The following is a 23452-nucleotide window of genomic DNA, read 5'->3' as shown; positions in this document are numbered from 1 at the left end:
TCCCTCTCTCTTTCTCTCTCTCACTCTGTCTCTCTTTCTCTGTCTCCCCTCCACCCTAAACGGGTGGTCAACATTGGTTCAAACTGTGGGATGCTGGTGTACATGAGGAAAGGGTAGGCCCACTAATAATGTAGGCCTACACATAGGTTGCGAAGGAGATGTTGATCCTCTCGTTTTTGACATTTATTTTCTTTGTATTGTTATTCAAACAACGGCCTGGTTTCCCAAACTCAGATTAAGCCTCGACTTGGATTAGAAATCATGCTCCATGGAGAATTTCCATTGAAATAGCTGTTTTGTACTGGACTAGGTTTAATGTGTATGGAGAGACGAACATCCTTTGTTCCTGGGTTAGGATGACGACTTGTTATGGAGGCCTCCTCTTTTTCCTAAGCTGTCTTTTCTTTTGGGGCCTACAGTATCCTGTGTGTGGACACGTGAACATACAGTACACACACACGCACATGCACGCGCACGCACATGCACGCGCACGCACACAAGCACGCACGCACACATGAACACACAAGCCGCCGAGCAATGCGCCTAATCCCTCCCTGTCCATTTCAGCTACAGTCACAAACAATGTGTTGAGTATGTTGTATTTTGTACGACTTGAACCAGTTTTCGAAACTGTTTGTCTCAGTCTGTCCAAGTATTGAATATTTTCCACGATATGTTGCCTTTTGAACGAATTATTCATTATTTTTGCTTTCATAATGTGTGACAAAGTCAACCATAACACGTCCTCCTTTTGAAAAAAATGACCTGTTTTTACAATCTGTAACTCAGTGTTACTCTGTCAGAAAAGTTCTACATCTCAGTTTAAGTGTAACTTTGGGGAAACAAATCAAATTCCAGGAGAATGGAGAATTCCCTGTAGGGTTGCTTGGCACCATAACATGTTTTATATGCCTGCGGGCAGAGGCTGTTTTGATTTCGGAACAGCATGTGTTTGTGTGTTGTTTTCCGTCCGTTGTGTGTGTGTTGTTTTCTCTGTGTATGTGTGTGTGTGTGTGTTGTCTCTCTGTGTGTGTGCGTGTGTTGTTTTCCATTTTGGGTGTGTAAGCACACTTGCTCGTGTCGTTTTTTTGCTTGTGTCGTTTTTACGACATTGGTTCCACCAGGTTTTTGACATTTCGCTGATCTCAAATTCCTCCCAGGATCTGTGGCTTGATTATAACCCCTTCTCCTAGCTAAGTGCCATCAACAGTGCATGAAATCCCTTCTCCCAGTAATTAGCCCAATGCTGTTGGTAAGGAAGTAGTAGGATGTGGTGGCTTGGAAATGGAAACTACAGCCCCATTTATACCTGGTTCTTAAATACGTCCTTTGTCCTGATCTTGTCCACATTCTGATTGTGCCCACATTTTTGGATATGTGGGCAGGAAAGAGTCTTGGCCCTTGGTTATAGGTCCTGGAGCCCTGCTTTAACCGGTCAAGTCATGTGTTAAGGAAACCCCTCATGGCAGATCCTGCAGATTGTCTACCTCCTGCGGGACCGAATAGAGCTTTGGCTCCATGGTGGTCTGGCTGTGACATAGAGTAGAGCTGTGGCTGTGTGGTTAGGACAGATACTCTGGCTGTCTAAAGGCAAGCCACATGAGTAAGCCAGGCAGCCACTCAGGGCTTCCGCTTTAATGCTGAGTCTGGGCCTGCGATCAGGGCTTTCCTGCCAGCTAATCGGTCTACCGGGGTAGACGAGTGCAGGGAGAGACGGAGTGATGGGAGCCATGCTTGGTTCTCTTTTCATTGCTCCCTTTCGTTATTTCTCTCTTTTTCTCTGTCTTTCTCATTTATTCGTTCTCTCATCACCTCTCTCTCTTTCTCTCTCTCTCCCCTCCGTCTCCCTCTTTCTTTCTCTCTCCCTCTTCCTCTTTACTGCAGGATGGCAGATCTGAAAAGCAGGCCTTCTCCTCCCCTGAAGCCCCTGCTCTCTCTCTTCCCTCCTACCTCATCCCCTCATCACCCCCTCCTCCTCTCGCTGCTCTCAATACCTTCATTTTCAGCCCTCCTCTGAAATGTCAGCATGGCACATGAGTGGGAGGCAGCTGCAGCTCCATCTGAATCGAGAACAGTGTATGTTTTCTCTGATATGAGAGGATTGGGTCATAAAGGGCATTCAGAGGAGACTTAGTGAGGGAGTTTGACACCAAGAGAAATGTGTGCGTGTGTCAGTGAAAGTTGTGCGTTACCTCCCAGCTAGAAAACATTGTTAATTTCTCTTCCAGCGAGGCTTAGATTTAGTGGGAGTCTTGGTGAGATACACACACTAGGAAACACATGCACACACACACACACACACACACACACACACACACACACACACACACACACACACACACACACACACACACACACACACACACACACACACACACACACACACACACACACACACACACACACACACACACACACACACACACACACACACACACACACACACACACACATTAAGAAATGCACACACACAGACACATGCACACAAATGTATGTGCACAAGCAAACACACACAGAGACACACGTGCGCGTACGCACACACACACCCACACATTGTGTGTGATGACTCAGAGGGGAGCAGCTGGAGTTGATAAGGCCCCAGTCGTGAGGGTGAGCTGTCACCATCTGGAGGAATACATGTCTCCCTGACTCACCTCAACTCAAGGGGCATAACAAATGATCTCTCAATGACAGTATATGTGTGTGTTCGTGCATCTGTGTATATGTTTGTATGTACATGCATCTATGTGACAGCCTTAGTATGACGTTTATAAGACTCTTGCCCTCCATCACTGTGGCTGTGTTTGAGCTTCGCTGTGTTCACGGCTTGAGAGTCCATCTTATTCTAAACCCGGAGGTGCTTTGATCAAGCCAAAGTCTGTCTCCTCTCATCACCCGCACAATTTGTCTGCCTGATGACAGCTGCACCTGTGCTGTGGACCCATTCGAGACGGGAGCAGAAATATTTACAGAAGTGGGCCCTGCCGGAGCAAGTCCATTACCCCTGTCATAGTGCTTTAACGCTAGAGAGTGAAGAAGTGAAGATTTGTCCGTTTCTCCCAGTATGCACTGCACGTACACTTGAGAAATGAATTTGTTTGGATGATTCGGTCTAATCACTGTTGTGGTTTTTAATGGCTGCTGAACTGTCTCTTTGCTCTGTTGACAGGAACAGCAGAGGTAGAAAACTCACTCAGACAACTCACTCAACAGGGCAAACTTAACTGACCACCTCCGACGAGAAAAATAGGCCGCACTCCCAACGACGATTCGAAACAAAAAAGCACATGAGAGGGAGCGAACACAGCAGACAAACCATGAAAAAGATATATGTCGGAAAAACGGCCCTAAAAGTTTCCCGAAATGGCAGTAAACATCAGAAAAAGAGGTAAGAGAGAATGCTGCAGAACATCCATCCCTCCATCCCTCCATCCGCCCACTGGGGTCCTTCCATCCCCCCCATCTTTGTCAAGTGGTGGTGAACAATTCAAGTGTTCTTTCTCCAAAACAGAGTCATTATCCCGCCTCATCGTTCTCTCATCGCCGACTGCCATTGAAATGACAGCACTCATTACCGTGTGACTCAGTGGCCATATCCAGAGGTCACTAATGTGTGATTGGCGTTATAAGCTCGTGCTCTTGTCACGTAACAAACACCTGTGTTGTGCCATGTATCGTGTTGCAAGTACCTTGCAAGGGGGGGTTGTTATGGCATGGAAAGCATTCAAACACTGCCAAAAACACATTGGAGTAACCATTGACTTGAGATTGGGATTCAAATATTAGGGTATTGTTATTCCATTTAGTCAGAAACCATTAGGTGTGAGACTTGGAGCAAGTGCAATGGTGTCCGGAGCGTTGTCTGGAAATGATTCATATTCAACACTTTAGGCAATTAGGAGTGAATAATGGCATTATCAGTCCACTGACTTTTGTTTTCATTTCCGAACCAATAGCTTAGTTTTCTCTCTTGTGTTAAGTTCACGCTCTGCTTGCCTTAATGGGAATTTGAAGCTATAGAGCTTTTTTGCATGTGTATCGTCTGGCTTTGGTGGTTGCGTTTTGTGTGTGTGTGCTGTAGTAGTGTGTGTGTGTCTGTGTGTTTGGAATGTAGATTGGAGCGTTTTTTCTTTTGTATATGTGTTTGCCTTGGTTGTGTGAATTTATGTAATTTACACAGACACTTTATTAATTTTAATTCAAGATACTGACGTCTCCATGATTGAACAACATTTAAATGCAAATTGTATCACCCTTTAATTTAGGGACTTCACTGTTGAAAGGAAACATCTTCATTTTCATCCTCTTACATTATCTTGGTCTGAACCCGTAACCTCTCCCTCCTTCTATGATCTTGTTCAGTAGATAGAGGGATGAGAGCGGGGTGACCACATCTCTCACCGCTTGCTCTCTCTCTCTCGCCTTCTCTCTCACTCTCCGTTATCTGTGATCTCCCGACAGATAGTCATTACCATCCTTCCTCCATCTGTCCATCAATACAGGCCCATTAGCCTGCCATGGACACTCAGATCCATCAAAAGGGGGAGGGATACGTTTCCTTTTACCTCTCACACTTACCCTTTATAACATTGAATCCCAGGTAGTGGCGAGGCTCTATAAATAGTCCACAGGGTGCTGTCTCAGTGAATTACACATTGGAGATCACTATCCCGTGAAATATGAGCCGTCAACATATATTCCTGTGATAGATTACAGTTCATAGAGCCATATTGGAAAAGTGATGAACACAATTCCTCTGTAACTTTCTCCCTCATCATTATTAATGATTCACAATACATTATTTACCATTAATTTATCTTTCTCTGAGCAATTGTATTGTTATAAAATAATATATTTTCCAAAATTTTTGGAGCATACAATATTGTTCAATATTTGAATAATTTATTTTATACAGGCATTATTGCTCATATTTATTAAGGCGTCAATCATTTCGGACTTCACTGTATTTGTTTGAAATCTATCACTGGTTTCAATTCAGAGAGACAAATAGTCATGTTTTTTTGCAAAACGCTATATATGGTAAATAACTACAACTTACATTAAAAAACAGTGCAAAAATTTGTGACATCAATATATATTGTTTTTTACAAAAAAAAATATCAACACAGTAATATGAGATATGAATGTAAAATATTTACTTAGGACATTTTCGTCATTTAGCAGATGCTATTATCCAGAGCGACGTACAGTTTGTTATTTCATCTTAAGATAGCTAGGTGAGATAACCACATATCACAGTCAAATATACAGAACACCAATTCCATTCCAGAGAATGAACTACTTTGATCAGAGCCCTCTGGCCAGAAGTAGTGCACTACGTAGGGAATAGGGTTCCAATTGGGACGAAGCCTTAGTTGAAAGTGATCCTGGAAGTCACTGTAACCACTCTGGCTGATGACGGTGGTGTTCTGTGCTATGCAGCAAGGTTGTAGATTATTAGGTATTAGAGCTGAATGTTATTGGGAAGCCAAAGGCATCCAAACCTTAATGTACTGTACCTTAGCTGCATATAGAATCATAACGTGGAGTCTCATATGCATTATTCATGTGCCTCCTTTACACAAGATATATATCCTTTCTGCTTTTAATGGGCTTACTCCTCATTTATACATCACCACTGTATGATGCATGTTGTTCATGAATCATCACACACGACTCCCATTATATCTTATTTATACTCGATGTATCATCAAATATACAGTATATGCATATAATATAACATGAAGTATACCCTTGTAATATGCTACTTCAACTATGTCTGATGCCTGGTGTGTGTTTGTGTCCCTCGCAGCTCTTTGCAGGAGCAGAAGGAGGACCTCCGGAAGCGTCTGTCCTACACCACCCACAAGCTGGAGCTGCTAGAGAGCGAGTTTGACTCCACCCGCCAGTACCTGGAGACAGAGCTACGCCGCGCCCAGGAGGAACTCGACAAGTTCACCGACAAACTACGCAGGTGTGCCAAACTGCAAAACCACACCCTCACGGATCTCATTGCATTGATTTGTGTGTTCATCTCTCGGGAAATATGCCCCATGTTATAGTCACATTCACAAGAAGTCTTTGCATACCTCTTAAGGGTAAAGCCTTAAAACTAACACGGTGGTACATTATCATGATGGACACATAGCAGAGACATCGTTAATCCAATGGGTGCAGAAAGTGTTCAATTATTAATAGTGTGAGTTGGTAAGCCGGTGTCATTGTGTGTCTCCTGGTAGAATACAAAGCAGCTACTCAGCACTGCAGAGGATCAACCAGGACCTGGAGGATAAGATCCATAGAAATGTAAGTGAAGTGTGTGTGTGTGTGTGTGCGCACGCGTGCGTGTGCGCGTTTGTGCGTGCATGCATGCGTGTGTGTATGTGTGTGTGCATACGCGCATGCATGTTTGTGTATACCTGTAGGTGTGTGTCTGCATGCTTACGTGTGTGAGTGCGCGTGTGTGTGAGAGAGCACGCATGTGCAAAAGTGCATGCATATTTGTGTACACTTGTATGTGCGTGTGTGTGTGTACATGCACACGTGTCTAAGCAAGCAGTGGTCTTTACTCTTTAGAAAAGGTAGTGAAAAGCACTGAGCAGTGGATTTGAATATGAATACAACTAGCTGTTGGTACCACTGACGTTAATTACAGCTTTTTACAATAGCTTGTCCTCCTTCCTATGGCAGGATGATAGTGAGCCTATTGTTCTGGGCTAGCCCTGCGACTCACATCTTTTGTCCGATGCAGCTTTTCTAAAGGAAGCATACAATTAACCAGCCTGCCATCCCAGCATTGTATGATCATCATGTGTCTTCTTCCTCACTACGAATAGACAGCTGAAGATGTCCCCTCTCTGAATTTGTTAAGAGTTTGGAACATTAAGATGTTGCAGGCTGATAGCACAACCAGCTCTCACTGTCTCATGTCAGAATTACGATTTTGAAATTGTTTCAAACGTAAAATGTCGAGGTATTTAAGGTTAGGTTTAGGCATTAACTCTGTTAATGTTAAGGTAAGGGTTAAGTTTTGGGATAGGCTTTAACAAAAGTATCAGAAAAAACTTTCTATCGCTGGATTCAAACTTGCAACCCTCGGAATCAGAGGCAGATGTTTACGCCTATCCAACATCGCTGTCCACAACAACCTTGCAAAACCAAAACCTACTTGAACGTAGCAGCGCTCACTGTTTCCCTTAGTGGCCGGTTTACACATTACCTCCCGACATCCTCATACGTGGATGGACATTGAATACTGACTTGTATCAAGGTGACCTACCAGGTGACCTGGCTGGATAGCAAGGAGGAGTGGAGAGGGTCTTCGTTTCACGGAACGTAAAGGGACAGAATCATTTATCAAAGGGTTTCATTGTTTATCAAACTGTGAATTCTTATCAGTTGGATATTTATTCAGCTCAAATGCTCCCGCTTTAGAGGTTATCAGGTCGATGATGTAATTATCCTGTGCTCAGTATGTAATCAACACTTTTTTACACTTTACAAACCCCCAATCTGAATGTATTGCAGTTCAATGGTTTTAAATAATTTGCTGTTGCAAAACTTAAACATAGTCAAAATCTGTGACTTACAGTGCCTTTGGGAAGTAGTCAGACCCTTTTCCCACATTTTGTTACGTTACAGCATTATTCTAAAATAGATTACAAAATATATATAAATCCTCAGTAATCTACACACAATACCCCATAATGACCAAGCAAGAACAGTTTTTATTTTTTATTTTAGCAAATGTATTAAAAATAAATGAATCCTTCCGAGTGGTGCAGTGGTCTAAGGCACTGCATCACAGTGCTAGCTGTGCCACTAGAGTTCCTGGTTCGAGTCCAGGCTCTGTCGCAGCCGGCCGCGACCGGGAGACCCATGGGGCGGCGCCCAGTGTCGTTAGGGAGGGTTTGGCCGGCAGGGATGTCCTTGTCCCATCACGCTCTAGCGACTCCTTGGCCGGTCACAGTGCACACTGACACGGTTGCCAGGTGTACAATGTTTCCTCCGACACATTGGTGCGGCTGGCTTCCGGGTTAAGTGGGCATTGTGTCAAGAAGCAGTGCGGCTTGGTTGGATTGTGTTTTGTAGGACGCACGGCTCTCGACCTTCGCCTTTTCCGATTCCATACTGGAGTTGCAGCAATGAGACGACTGTAACTACCAAGGACACTCAACATATACTGCACTGACACAAATGATTGATGATTGGTTGAAAGAAATTGATAATAAGAAGATTGTGGGAGCTGTACTGTTAGATTTCAGTGCAGCCTTTGATATTATTGACCATAACCTGTTGTTGAAAAAACATGTGTCATGGCTTTTCAACCTCTGTCATATCATGGATTCAGAGATATTTATCTAATAGAACTCAGAGAGGTTTCTTTAATGAAAGCTTCTCCAATGTCAAACATGTCAAATGTAGTGTACCGCAGGGCAGCTCTCTAGACCCTTTTCTATTTTTACCAATGACATGCCACTGGCATTAAACAAAATGTGTGTGTCAATGTATGCTGATTATTCAACCATATATGCATCAGCAACCATAGTTAATGAAGTCACTGAAACCCTCAACAAAGAGTTGCAGCCTGTTTTGGAATAGGTGGCCAGCAATAAACTGGTCCTGAACATCTCTAAAACGAAGAGAATTCTATTTGGTACAAATCATTCCCAAAGTTCTAGACCTCAGCTGAATCTGGCAATGAAGGGTGTGGCTGTTGAACATGTTGAGGAGACTAAATTACTTGGTATTACCTTAGATTGTAAACTGTCATGGTCAAACCGTATAGATTCAATGGTTGTAAAGATGAGGAGAGGTCTGTCCATAATAAAGAGATGCTCTGCTTTTCTGACACCTCACTCCAAAAAGCAAGTCCTGCAGACTCTAGTTTTGTCTTCTTGATTATTGTCTTTAAGATTATTATCTTGATTATTGTCCAGTCTTGTGGTTGAGTGCCGCAAGGAAAGACCTAGTTAAGCTGCAGCTGGCCCAACATGTCTTGCTTTTCATTGTAATCAGAGGGCTAATATAAATACTATGCGTGACAGTCTCTCTTGGCTAAGAGTTGAGGAGAGGCTGACCGCATCACCTTCTTCCGCTTATAAGAAATTGTTTGCATAGTCAAAGTACACACAGCTCTGACACACACTTAACCGGCCAGACATTTTCACAGTCCCCAAATCCAGAACAATTTCGAGAAAGCGTACAGTATTATATAAAGCCATTATTGCATGGAACTCCATTCCATCTCATATTGCTCAAATGAACAGCAAACCTGGTTTCAAAAAACAGATAAAGCAACATCTCACTGCACAGCACCTCTCCCCTATTTGAACTAGATATATTTGTGTGTGTATTGATAAGTAGGCTACGTGTCCCTTTTTAAATTGATGTAGTTCTGTCCTTAAGCTGTTGTTGTCTAATCATGTTCTGTATTATGTCATGTTTCATGTTTTGTGTGGACTCCAGGAAGAGTAGCTGCTGCTTTCGCAACAGCTAATGGGGATCCTAATAAAATACCCCCCAAAAATACCAAATCATGGCAGATCTACATTACATTTAAGTCATTTAGCAGACGCTCTTATCCAGAGCGACTTACAATTACATACATTCATACTTTTTTTTGTACTGGCCCCCCGTGGGAATCGAACCCACAACCCTGGCGTTGCAAGCGCCATGCTCTACCAACTGAGCTACACGGGGCCATTTATGTTCATGTAGTCTTCCCACAAGAGATTATTTGTTATATAAGATTCAACCGAAATGTCCCACGGTGAAACCTCCATGGTCACGATCTACAGTTCGGTTGATCTTAAACTGTTACTATCATCTACTTTCAGATTCAGATTGCTGGCATTTTTCATGATGGTCACAATCACTTCCCTTCCGCTTCATCTGTGGAGTCAGGTAGTTCTGTTCTCCTGGTAACAGGAAGCAGGAAAACCAGAGCCCCGCCAACCAATGAAAGGCCGCAGAACACAATAGTGAGGAGTGACCAGTGGTACATGGCCAATAGATTGACGTTCTGCCTGTTTGATGGTTCGTCAGAGGTCATAGTGGGATTTTTTACAAGCGTCCGGATTAGTGTCCCTCTCCTTAAAAGCAGCGGCTCTAGACTTTAGCTCAGTGCATGTGTTGCCTGTAATCCATAGCTTCTTGTTGGGATATGTACATACTGTCACTGTGGGGACGACATCGTCAATACACTTATTATTATGGGGCTGATAGTCCCCATAATATATAGGTATCGGTTGAAGCTCAGTATTAAATCTCCCTACCACAACACCCAAACTGTTTTTTATCAAATTTGCACTGATTCAGAGTGACTATCGAGTTCTTGGTCACCTCCCTGACCAAAGCCCTTCTCCCCCAATTGCTCAGTTTGGCTGGGCGGCCAGCTCTAGGAAGAGTCTTGGAGGTTCCAAACTTCTTCCATTTAAGAATGATGGCGGCCACTGTGTTCTTGTGGACCTTCAATACAGCAGACATTTTTTGGTACCCTTCTCCAGATCTGTGCCTCGACACCATCCTGTCTCTGAGCTTTACGGACAATTCTTTCGACCTCATGGCTTGGTTTTTGCTCTGACATGCACTGTCAACTGTGGAACCTTATAGACAGGTGTGTGCCTTTCCAAATCATGTCCAATCAATTGAATTTAACACAGGTGGACTCCAATCAAGTTGTAGAAGGATTATCAATGGAAACAGGATGCACCTGAGCTCGAACTCTAGTGTCATAGCAAAGGGTCTGAATACTTGTGTAAATAAGGTATTTCAGTTTAGAATTTTGTATTATTTTTTATTTGTATTATTTTTTATTATTTAACGGTCGTCTTGTGGTGAATAAGCGGACCAAGGCGCAGCGGGTGATGAAGACATAATGAATTTAATAAAGAAAAGAATAACGATGACGAAGCACACTTTAGAAAATACAAAATAACAAAACAGACATGAACATGAGAACTAATTGAAACAAAAAATGCACGAACAAAGAAAAACGAATGCACGAACGAGACAGTACCGTGTGGTGCAACAAAACACAGACACAGCGACAATCACCCACAAACAGTGAGAACAGCCTACCTTAATATGGTTCTCAATCAGAGGAAACGTCAAACACCTGCCTCTAATTGAGAACCATATCAGGCAACACATTAAACCCAACATAGAAACACATAACATAGAATGCCCACCCCAACTCACACCCTGACCAACTAAACACATACAAAAACAACAGAAAACAGGTCAGGAACGTGACAGTCATTATGGGGTATTGTGTGTAGATTGATGAGGGAACAAAATATTTCATCCACTGTAGAATTTTCTTTTAGGGGATAGATCAGCTTTAATTTTGCAGAAAGAGTGTAGCTTCCATCATTGTAATTGTCTGCTTCACTTCCAATCTCCCATATATATTTCTTTACATATACACACACACATATACATACATATATACACATAGCATTGACGGACCAAAACGCAGCTTTAGGAAAATAAGCCATCTCCTTTTATTGACGAAGAAGGCAAACGAAACAAAAAACACTTAAACACTAAACAAAACAAGAAAACGATCGTGAAGCTAAACAACGATGTGCACACACTGGCTACAAACGTATCACATAGACAACTACTCACAACAAATGAAAGCCTATGGCTACCCTAAATAAGGCTCCCAATCAGAGACAACCGAAATCAGCTGTCTCTAATTGGGAACTCATTCAGGTAACCATAGACTCTCCTAGACAACTAAACATACATAGACAACGCTAGACACATGTACTCAACACAAACCCATCTACTACACCCAACAACCCCTTTACCATAGAAACACCCAAAACCAACAAAACACAAACATTCCCCATGTCACACCCTGACCTAACTAAAATAATAAAGAAAACAAAGAATACTAAGGCCAGGGCGTGACATCAGTTGGATCAAAATAAAACATAATATCAGAGTCTTTCAAATTAACAGTCGTTTCTTTTTCTAGTAGTCGTTTCTTTTCAAATAAAATCTTCTAACTCACTCCAAAATCTTCTGACATAAGAACAGTTCCAAAATAAATGGTCAAGAGTCTCTGGGTCACAATCACAAAATACACATTTGTTATCAATAGCTATTTTAAATCTGTGTATAATAAAGGTCTTTACAGGGTAGATTATATGAATGAGTTTGTATGATACTTCTTTCACCTTATTAGATATACAATATTTACCAGATAACAACGAAACTTTGTTCCAGTTCACTAGTCCTATGGCTGTATTCCAGTAAAAATTTTAACATAGTAACATTTTAACATAGTTTTCTTATGTTCATGCTATTACATTTACAGTTTAAAAGGTAAATTCCTTCTAGTTGTATTGAGGCTACAAAATCCTCAACAGTTGCACTTGTAGTATTGTTAAAAGAAGAAAAGCACCTTTAGGGACAACTCTAACAACAATTTGATACTCCTCAGGAGTGAATGTAACATTGTGTGATCTCGAGAATTCTGGATAATCATATAGTTGACCATCATTATTCAATAATTGTTTAACCCAAATAATGTTGTTGTCAAACCAGTTCTGGAGAAACAAAGACTTGTTTTTGTATTTTATGTCTTTATTATTCCAGATTGTATACCTATGAGGGGAAAGTTGTGTTTGTACATGAGGTTCCAAGTTAGAAGTACTTGTTTATGAAAGTTTGCAAGCTTAATAGGGATTTTACCAACATCAAAGTTGCATTTGAGTAAGACTTCTAGACCACCAATCTGTTGGAATATTAAATTAGGGATTATATTCCAAATGCAATCCTTATTTCTTAAATTGTTTTGTATCCATTTGATCTTAAAGATTATATTAGAGGTTTTAAAATCCAGAGCATTCAACCCTCCCTCGCTTTGGGTGCAACATATTACAGCTTTTCTTAAACAATGAGGTTAATTGTGGATGCACATTTGTGGCCTGCTGGAGGTCATTTTGCAGGGCTCTGGCAGTGCACCTCCTTGCACAAAGGCGGAGGTAGCGGTCCTGCTGCTGTGTTGTTGCCCTCCTACGGCCTCCTCCACGTCTCCTGATGTACTGGCCTGTCTCCTGGTAGCGCCTCCATGCTCTGGACACTACGCTGACAGACACTGCAAACCTTTTTGCCACAGCTCGCATTGATGTGCCATCCTGGATGAACTGCACTACCTGAGCCACTTGTGTGGGTTGTAGACTCCGTCTCATGCTACCACTAGAGTGAGAGCACCGCCAGCATTCAAAAGTGAGCAAAACATCAGCCAGGAAGCAGGAACTGAGAAGTGGTCTGTGGTCACCACCTGCAGAGTCACTCCTTTTTTGGGGGTGTCTTGCTAATTGCCTATAATTTCCACCTTTTGTCTTTACCATTTGCACAACAGCATGTGAAATTTATTGTCAATCAGTGTTGCTTCCTAAGTGGACAGTTTGATTTCACAGAAGTGTGATTGACTTGGAGTTACATTGTGTTGTTTAAGTGTTCCCTTTATTTTTTTGAGCAGTGTATATATATGTCTGCCCTTCATAAAACCAGTCTGGGTATCATCATCAATGATTTGGTCAAGACCTTTTTTAAGTCTTTCTGCAAAGATGGATGCAAATTTTCTAACATCATAGGATCTGTGTTTGGTTTGGGGATTACAGAAATGAGACCTTGTGTCACAGAAACAGGCAGGATCCCTAAGTCAATAGCCTCCTTAAAAACTTTAAATATAAATACAACAATATCCTGCTGAAAATATTTATATAATTCACTAATAAGGCCATCATTCCCTGGAGATTTGTTAAATTTTAACTTGCTGATCCATTTTTTAAAATTTCGTTAATATAAATAATTTCATCACAAGACTTTTGGAAGTCTGAATTTTGCATAGTCTTTGGCAGGGTCTAGAAAGGCAGATAGGTCACTAGTAGGAGCATGTTAGCTAATCCTTCCTCTACCCTTATTATTTAACACAAATCCTAAACCCTAATCCCCAGCCTAGCTAACATTAACATTAGCGTTAGCCACCTAGCTAACGTTAGCCACAACAAATTTTTATTCGTAGCATATCATACTTATTGGATATTCGTAACATATTGTATGAATTGAAGTTCGTAACATATCATACAAATTGCAATTTGCAACATACTCTACAAATTGTAATTCGTAACATATCATACGAAATTAATGATGGACATCCACAAATGAATACATATCATACGAAACATAACACATTATACTAAATGGAGTGGCTCAGATTTAGGTACACAATAATACGAAACACTATAAGATCAGGTTGCAGCAGTTGCCGTCAAAAGAAAACTAAATGCTTGCTAATTTGGTTAACTGCGTGATTAAATTAATCTGTTTTCAACAAATCAACTGTTTTAGACGGTTTCTTTTTAATCAAGCAAGATACATAAACGCGCAATCACTACTGAGTGAATGAACTAAATAAAAACTCCCTGTCATCACCAGACTGTCCATTTTAAAGTGTCAAGTTGCCTTTGGAACTGAACGTCCTGGGTTGCGTCTTGGAGGATACATTTTTACCGTTCTCTTTAGTGTATAATTTTGACACACAGCGCTTTTTGCATTTACTGTATTAGGTGGCTCTTAAAAGCTCCTTTTGGTTTGTGAAGTGGCAGTGAGTGTGGTGGTGTGTACAACTGCGTGCGTCTTTCTAGAACGGAGGAGAGACCATCACTCAGACTCTCAAGGAAGAAAGAGGTCGTTGCCCTCATCCGTGAGATGCACGCCATCCCTACAGTACTGCCCGGGGACACAGTGCTTTATGGCAGAGTGGCAGATTGTGGGCATGTTCCTGTCACAGAGAAATGCAAGCTGGCCCATGTGGAACTGACAAATGACTTATACCAATTTAAATGCACACAGTACACATGGTACTTTGCCACTGTCAATACTTAAGATGTGTGTTATGTTCCAAATCTGTGAGTACTCCCACTCCCACCTGTTTTCATGTTATACTGCCATTTATAAACGAGGACATTGTGCTGTTTTACTGGAGTTGGACAGCTGTGTACAGCATTACTTAGGACTTTTGTAGCTGAAGTTTTGTTTTCAAGGATTTAGAAATGTCTATCATTTCTCTTAAGAGTTTTGTACTTGTCTAATGACTGTATTTTACAGGTGCTTCTCAGCAATTTGTCATTTGTTGCAGTGTTTGTAAAAGGAGATATCAAAATTGCTCTTGACGATCCACACCGTTATGCAGGCTTCTCTGTTTAAGCCCAGTGCTACCACACCTGATTCTACCACTCAGCTGTTCATCGAGACCATGACTAGTAGGATCAGGTGTGGTAGAACTGGGCTTAAACAGAGAAGCCTGCATAAATCTATAGCTTCTCAAGAGCAATTGTGGCCATCCGTGAATTGTATTTACAAACTTGACTATATCTGATGACAGTACATTTGGTTGTAAATGTTATATTTAGTGATAACTCACTTTTGTTTATAGGTATTGTAGTAGTATGATTTTCTTCCGTAAACTTGTACATAGTTCATGGGTACATGTTGATTATTTGTGTATTTTCCAGGAGCTTGCTCAATTGTCTCAAGAGAGATCAGGGGAAATGTTTCCAGTTTACTCCATATTGGCTTAAAAGGGTTTCTGGTTTTTCGCTCTCCTCTGGAAAATCAGCTGTTAATATTAGATGAATACTAACAATTACATTATTTCTGTTGCCATTTTTATTTGTTGTTTGATCTTACTTAACTAGGCCAACTCCCACATTCCACTGAAAAGGCAGGGCGCGAAATTAAAAAAAAATATATTTTTTAAATATTTAACTTTCACACATTAACAAGTCCAATACAGCTAATGAAAGATACAGATCGTGTGAATCCAGCCAACATGTCCGATTTTTTAAATGTTTTACAGGGACGACACAATATGTAAATCTATCAGCTAAACACCTTAGCATAAGACACCATTTTTTCTTTGTCCACCAACACCAGTAGCTATCACCAATTCGGCTAAACTAAGATATTGATAGCCACTAACCAAGAAAAAACCTCATCAGATGACAGTCTGATAACATATTTATGGTATAGGATAGGTTTTGTTAGAAAAATTTGCATATTTCAGGTAGATATCATAGTTTACAATTGCACCCACCGTCACAAATCGACTAGAATAAATACATAGAGCAACGTGCATTACCTAATTACTAATCATAAAACATTTCGTAAAAATACACAGCATACACTAATCGAAAGACACAGATCCTGTGAATACAGACAATATTTCAGATTTTCTAAGTGTCTTACAGCGAAAACACAATAAATCGTTATATTACCATACCACATGTGCAAACGTTACCCGAGCATTGATTCTAGCCAAAGAGAGCGATAACGTCAACATCGCCAAAATATATTAATTTTTTCACTAACCTTCTCAGAATTCTTCAGATGACACTCCTGTAACATCATATTACAACATACATATAGAGTTTGTTCGAAAATGTGCATATTTAGCCACCAAAATCATGGTTAGACAATGACAAAAGTTGCCCAGCTGGTCAGAAAATGTCGTGCGACATATTAGACAGTGATCTAGTCGTATACATAAATACTCATAAACGTGACTAAAAAATATAGGGTGGACAGCGATTGATAGACAATTTAATTCTTAATACAATCGCTGATTTACATTTTTTAAATTATCCTTACTTTTCAATACCGTTTGCGCCAAGCGAAGCTACATCTAACAAAATGGCGGCATAAGCGATTAACATTTTTCGACAGAAACACGATTTATCATAATAAATTGTTCTTACTTTGAGCTGTTCTTCCATCAGAATCTTGGGCTATGAATCCTTTCTTGGGTCTAATCGTCTTTTGGTCGAAAGCTGTCCTCTTCCCATGTGGAAATGCCCACGGCGTTCGGCATGAACTGGAAACGTGCCCAGAGCTTGAAATTGTCTCAGAAAGAAATGTCCCAAAATCGCACTAAACGGATATAAATTGCTATAAAACTGTTTAAATTAACTACCTTATGATGTCTTTAACACCTATTACAAGTAAAAACATGACCGGAGAAATATTACTGGCTACACTAAAGCTTGGAAAAAGAGCAGGTCGGTGTCCACCGCGCGTCCGGCGCAGCTGGAAAAGAGTTACTACCTACACGTTGATCTGTTTTGTAGAGGCTGTGATTGCGCAATCGACTCCATTCAAAGCGTCATCACGTAAAGACATCCAGGGGAAGACGTAAGCAGTGTTAGTATCCTCATAGCATTCACAGAGACCTTTAAACTGACTCCAGATCAGGGGCCAAGATGTGTGAAATCTGACTCCATGTCAGGGAAATTGCTGTAGAATGAGTTCTGTTCCACTCAGAGACAAAATTTCAACGGCTATAGAAACTAGAGACTGTTTTCTATCCAATAATAATAATAATATGCATATTGTACGAGCAAGAATTGAGTAGGAAGCCGTTTAAAAATTACACGATTTCCAGAAAAAGTGACAACAGCACCCCCTATCCTAATGAGGTTTAACGTTTATTGCTGTGTTATGCTGTATTATTATAATGTTGTATACTGGTGTTATATAATCCCTTTCCGGTGTAAAAAATGGAAATTAAAAACAAAATACAATGTTTTAAGTGAGAAAAGGCATTGGTCTGAAGCAGAAAAAGAAAGGAAATTCACATGAGCACCACAATGCCCCATGCTCTACCAAGATTTTCCAGCACACAGCTTTGACCTACGACAGTAGCTACTGTATGTTGGTATTGTACTTCCAACCTTCTCAAACAGCCTTATTCATACTCTGTCCAGTGTCTGTGTGAAGCTGCCAGTTGAAGACTTGTGAGACGTCTGTTTCTAAAACTAGACACTCTAATGTACTTGTCCTCTTGCTCAGTTGCGCACCGGGGCCTCCCACTCCTCTTTCTATTCTGGTTAGAGCCAGTTTGCACTGTTCTGTGAAGCGAGTAGTACACGGCGTTGTACAAGATCTTCAGTTTCTTGACAATTTCTCGCATGGAATAGCCTTCATTTCTCAGAGCAAGAATAGACTGACGAGTTTCAGAAGAAAGTTATTTGTTTCTGGCCAATTTTGAGCCTGTAAAAATCCCTGTTTTAGGTCAGTTAGGATCACCACTTTATTTTAAGAATGTGAAATGTCAGAATAATAGTAGAGAGAATGATTTATGTCAGCGTTTATTTCTTTCATCACATTCCCAGTGGGTCAGAAGTTTACATACACTCAATTAGTATTTGGTAGCATTGCATTTAAATTGTTTAACTTGGGTCAAACATTTCAGGTTGCCTTCCACAGGCTTCCCACAATAAGCTGGGTGAGTTTTGGCCCATTCCTCCTGACAGAGCTGGTGTAACTGAGTCAGGTTTGTAGGCCTCCTTGCTCGCACACACATTTCAGTTCTGCCCACACATTTTCTATGGGATTGAGATCAGGGCTTTGTGATGGCCACTCCAAAACGTTGACTTTGTTGTCCTTAAGCCATTTTGCCACAACTTTGGAAGTATGCTTGGGGTCATTGTCCATTTGGAAGACCCATTTGTGACCAAAATTTAACTTCCTGACTGATGTCTTGGGATGTTGCTTCAATATATCCACATAATTTTACTTCCTCATGATGCCATCTATTTTGTGAAGTGCACCAGTCCCTCCTGTAGCAAAGCACCCTCACAACATGATGCTGCCACCACCGTGCTTCACGTTTGGGATGGTGTTCTTCAGCTTGCAAGCTTCCCCCTTTAACCTCCAAACATAACAATGGTCATTATGGCCAAACAGTTCTATTTTTGTTTCATCAGACAAGAGGACATTTCTCCAAAAAGTACAATTTTTGTCCCCATGTGCAGCTGCAAACCGTAGTCTGGCTTTTTTATGGCGGTTTTGGAGCAGTGGCTTCTTCCTTGCTGAGCAGCCTTTCAGGTTATGTCGATACAGGACTTGTTTTACTGTGTACCTGTTTCCTCCAGCATCTTCACAAGATCGTTTGCTGTTGTTCTGGGATTGATTTGCACTTTTCGCACCAAAGTACATTCATCTCTAGGAGACAGAATACGTCTCCTTCCTGAGCGGTATGACGGCTGCGTGGTCCCATGATGTTTATACTTGCGTACTATAGTTTGTACAGATGAACGTGGTACCTTCAGGCGTTGGGAAATTGCTCCCAAGGATGAACCAGACTTGTTGAGGTGTACAACTTTTGTCTGATTTCTTTTGATTTTCCGATGATGTCAAGCAAAGAGGCACTGATTTTGAAGGTAAGCCTTGCAATCCATCCACAGGTACACCTCCAATTGACTCAAATTATGTCAATTAACCTATCAGAAGCTTCTAAAGCCATGACATAATTTATCTGGAATTTTCCAAGCTGTTTAAAGGCACAGTCAACTTAGTGTATGCAAACTTCTGACCCACTGGATTTGTGATACAGTGAATTATAAGTGAAATAATCTGTCTGTAAACAATTGTTGGAAAAATTACTTGTGTCATGCACAAAGTAGATGTTCTAACCGACTTGCCAAAACCATAGTTTGTTAACAAGAAATTTGTGGAGTGGTTGAAAAACGATTTTTAATGACTCCAACATAAGTGTATGTAAACTTTCAACTTCAACTGTATATCTGCTGTACCTCAATTACCTCGTACCCCTGCACATCAACTCGATACTGGTTCCCCGTGTAAACACTGTAGTCATGCTATCGTTACTCATTGCGTTTTTTTATATTTCTATTGTTTTTCTCTTTGCATTGTTGGGAAGGGCCCGTAAGTAAGCATTTCACTGTTAGTCTACACCTGTTGTTTATGAAGCATGTGACAAATAACATTTGATTTGATTTGGGTTTGTTTGGACAAAAATAAAACTAGCGAATAGGACTGGGAGGATGAGGTTTGGCCGGCATAGTTGAAACAGTATAAGCTTCTGGAACAATTCAAAATCTCCAGTGGTAACCAGGATTTTGCCATGTTCTGCCATCTTTCTTCAAGGGAGTGCCAGAGCGTCTTGGCAAGTGGCAAGGACAGTCGGCTTCAGTTAGTGGCAAGGACAGAAGCCCCAGTCAGTTCAGTGGTACAGTGTAGAAGCACCTAGAAGATGCAACTCAATTTTCAACTGATGTGTGGATAATTTGTTCTGGGGAGACCAGCTGCACACAATGCCAAGTTTAGGCAAGGGCCATTTACATTTACATTTTAGTCATTTAGCAGACGCTCTTATCCAGAGCGACTTACAGGAGAGTGCATACATTTTATTACATTTTTACATATTGAGACAAGGATATCCCTACCGGCCAAACCCTCCCTAACCCTGACGACTTTATGCCAATTGTGCGTCGCCCCACGGACCTCCCGGTTGCGGCAGAGCCTGGGCGTGAACCCAGAGACTCTGGTGGCGCAGCTAGCACTGCGATGCAGTGCCCTAGACCACTGCGCCTCCCGGGAAGCAATCTTGGTGGACTTTCACCTAGTTTACTCACCTAGAATATAAATCTTCATGGTGAAGCCGGCAGACCTGTAATTTCTGATAAGTTGACTTGACTGGAGAGAGAGAGAAGAATTGAGGCCACAGAGCTTTGAGGTACAGGTAGTCGTGAAAATGCAAAGTCTAATAGCACCAGATGCTAATAGCACCAACAGGACGGTATAAATCCTCTTAAATGTAACTAAACGTAATCGAAAATTTAATCGTTGTCATCCCCAAAATTAATTATTTATCATGAGAGGGCCATAAAAAAATAACTAGTAATGCTGCATACTCAAAAAAAGATTCAAATCTCATATGATGTATTTCCTATTCCACAAAACTAGATGAATAAGGCTTGAAACAATTTTATACATTTTTTCTAAATATAGTATAATCAATTTATAAAATAACTAACTACAACATTTCACCTTCCTTATAAGTGTAAAATACATATTTGTATATTTAGTGCTAGAAATGTGCATATTTTCTGAAGGTCTCTCTTGTTCAAAATGTCTGCCCCAATTGCTGTGAACGTCTCACAGAGTTCTAGCTTGGCTTCCTGAACTCGTTAGGAACTCGCCTTTCATCTCCTATTGTATAACGTGTTTTTTGTTTAAAATCTATGAATTATTTTAGATTACATGCTATAAATCTATCTCTGAAACGACTCTCTCCTGTTGCATTGAGATGTAAGGATTCCAGGCATATGCGCTGTTAGTGTCTGTGACGTATGGTTCAGCCAGGAGTTGATGGACAGTTGGAAGAGCGAATTAAATGGTAGGAGGGACATCCCAGTTTCGAGTGGTTTTAGATTTCACATCCTGCTTCACACAGGCAGAAGAGACATACTCCAGTGTCAATGAGAATCATGGCTACCACTCAAGCAAGCCATTTCCATCTATGGTGTTCACATATCTATTTATAAGCAAAAAATGTTGGTCGAACTGGTACCAGACCCACGCTGGTCCCCAAAACAGGGGAATTTACATCTAATAGCAAAAAAGGCTAATTCTTCTTCTGAGGTTTAAGATTATATAGTAATGCTGAATTACGTACATGCATCATTACAGATGTTGGTTGATATGAAACTGATAAAAAGTTCAGTTGAACAATGAGAATAGTTAGACTTCTGCTACTTTGTCATGTTGTCTGGAACAGACAGTGAAATTCAGCCATTTCAGCCAGTTCAAGGTAAGATAGTCACGAGTTGAGGCCTCTGAGAATTCTGCGTCCTGTGTGATCTGAGGCACAGAGAATGATGGAACACTCTTGTATACTTTTAGACCATTTTAAGTGATGTGTGATTAATGAAGCACGGTTACACATGATATGATTATAAGCAAATATATGTAGGGTATGGCATCCAGCTGGGTTGTCCTGCACTGCCACTGAAATCAAAGAAAAAACAACAATGTATTTGCAACTTGAGTCTGACATGAGTCTTTGCTCTCCTTAGTCTCAGCACCATGACGACGAGAAGAGAGCCCTGAGCAGAGAGATCATCGTGCTCAACAACCACCTGATGGAAGCCAAGCTGACCATTGAGAAACTGAGGGAGGACAATGTAAGGGCACTCTATGAGGTCAGATCCATAGGTCATCAAATTGTAGCAACCTTAGTATACAACACCTAGCATCTTCGCCAAGAGTTTTGGAGCTCGTTATATTAGGTGTTGGACCGAACAACACCTGAGTTCAAGTCCCGGTTCTGGCTCATCCTTGAATTCAATGCAGTGTGTTTCTTTAGAATGGATGATTTCTTAAGAGCATGTTTTCTTCTAACACATTCCAACACTGTGTCTGTCCTGTAGGATCTGTACAGGAAGGACTGTAACCTGGCTGCCCAGCTGCTCCAGTGCAACAAGTCCCACTACAGGACTCAGCTTTCTGAGGTGAGTCCTCCCCCAACCACAGACATAGAATTACTTGAACAGCCACATTGAATGTACCCAAGAGTCCAGGAAAATTGCAGTGGTTTAGTTATTCTATTTATATTTCCCCAACTTCTTTGCCTATCAGACCTGGGTTCAAATAGTACTTTGTTTTCTTTCCAACTTTAAGCGCTTGGTTGAGCTTGATCAGAGTGACAGATAGGCAGGATTTGACCTTTGGGGATTTTTCTACTTGCTCCATTGCACCTGGCAAGGGCAATCTAGCACAGCTAAAGTATTTGAAAGAGAATGTATACTATTTGAACCCAAGGCTGCTGCTGCCTATTACCAACATACTGCACTGGCTAAGTTAAAGCTAATGCTAAGCTGAAGCTACGGTCTCACGACTTCCTCAACCCCAGCCATTGGATGGTGTTGGTGAAGCTACACAGGGAGGGAAATTCACTTGGATAAAAATCCCCAGGAGATAAAACAACATTCTTCCTTTATCTAAGCAGCTGAATCCACCTAACTTGAGGTACGGGCACGATGTGCAGTGCTGCAAATATTAGCACACGTCTTGATCCATTCACATCGATCAATGCATGAGCCAGGATTACGGGCTAAAACCTGGGCCCTCGGCCTGAGCTGAAATAGTTCCAAACTTCCAATACATCAACAGTTGGAATCATAAGGTGATTACTCCATTGATGGATTGGTTAGGAGGTAAATGTCTGACAGTGATTAACAATGGAACACTACAGCTACATTATGTGACAGGTGAGTGAGTAATTGATGGAAGGTTGCAGAGCGCTAAGACACTATATACATAAGGAGATGGAGATTTGAGTATGCCCAACAGTGCCCATGCTGCTTTTGTTTTCCAGCGGGAGAGGAACGAGCGAGTATTGATGAGTGCGTTAGTGCCAGGGCAGATTGGCAAGGCTTTCAGCTGTATCAGCTCTGGGCCCCCTGCCCGGCCCGCGTGGCAGGAGCAGATTTTAAAGCTGGCATGTTGCCAATACCGTTAAAAAATGCCTCAGCACATTTGGCACCATGCGCCTGAGTGGAAATATCAATGCAAACACGATTCATCAGTTACGTAATGGTCATAAATTAATGCTGTGTGTGTGTGT

General features: G+C 41.3%; 1 non-coding gene and 1 pseudogene across 1 annotated transcript; one reads left to right on the top strand and one right to left on the bottom strand.

Annotated features, from left to right (window-relative positions):
• Positions 1 to 23452, top strand: part of LOC129817297 (brain-enriched guanylate kinase-associated protein-like) — a 40448-nt pseudogene that overhangs the window by 12875 nt on the left and 4121 nt on the right.
• Positions 9629 to 9704, bottom strand: trnaa-ugc (transfer RNA alanine (anticodon UGC)). The gene has a single exon. It is a non-coding gene; the product is annotated as a tRNA-Ala (tRNA).

Source organism: Salvelinus fontinalis, chromosome 20 (assembly GCF_029448725.1).
Source record: "Salvelinus fontinalis isolate EN_2023a chromosome 20, ASM2944872v1, whole genome shotgun sequence".
Taxonomy (NCBI): Eukaryota; Metazoa; Chordata; class Actinopteri; order Salmoniformes; family Salmonidae; genus Salvelinus; species Salvelinus fontinalis.
This window is presented reverse-complemented; position numbering and strand designations above follow the sequence as displayed.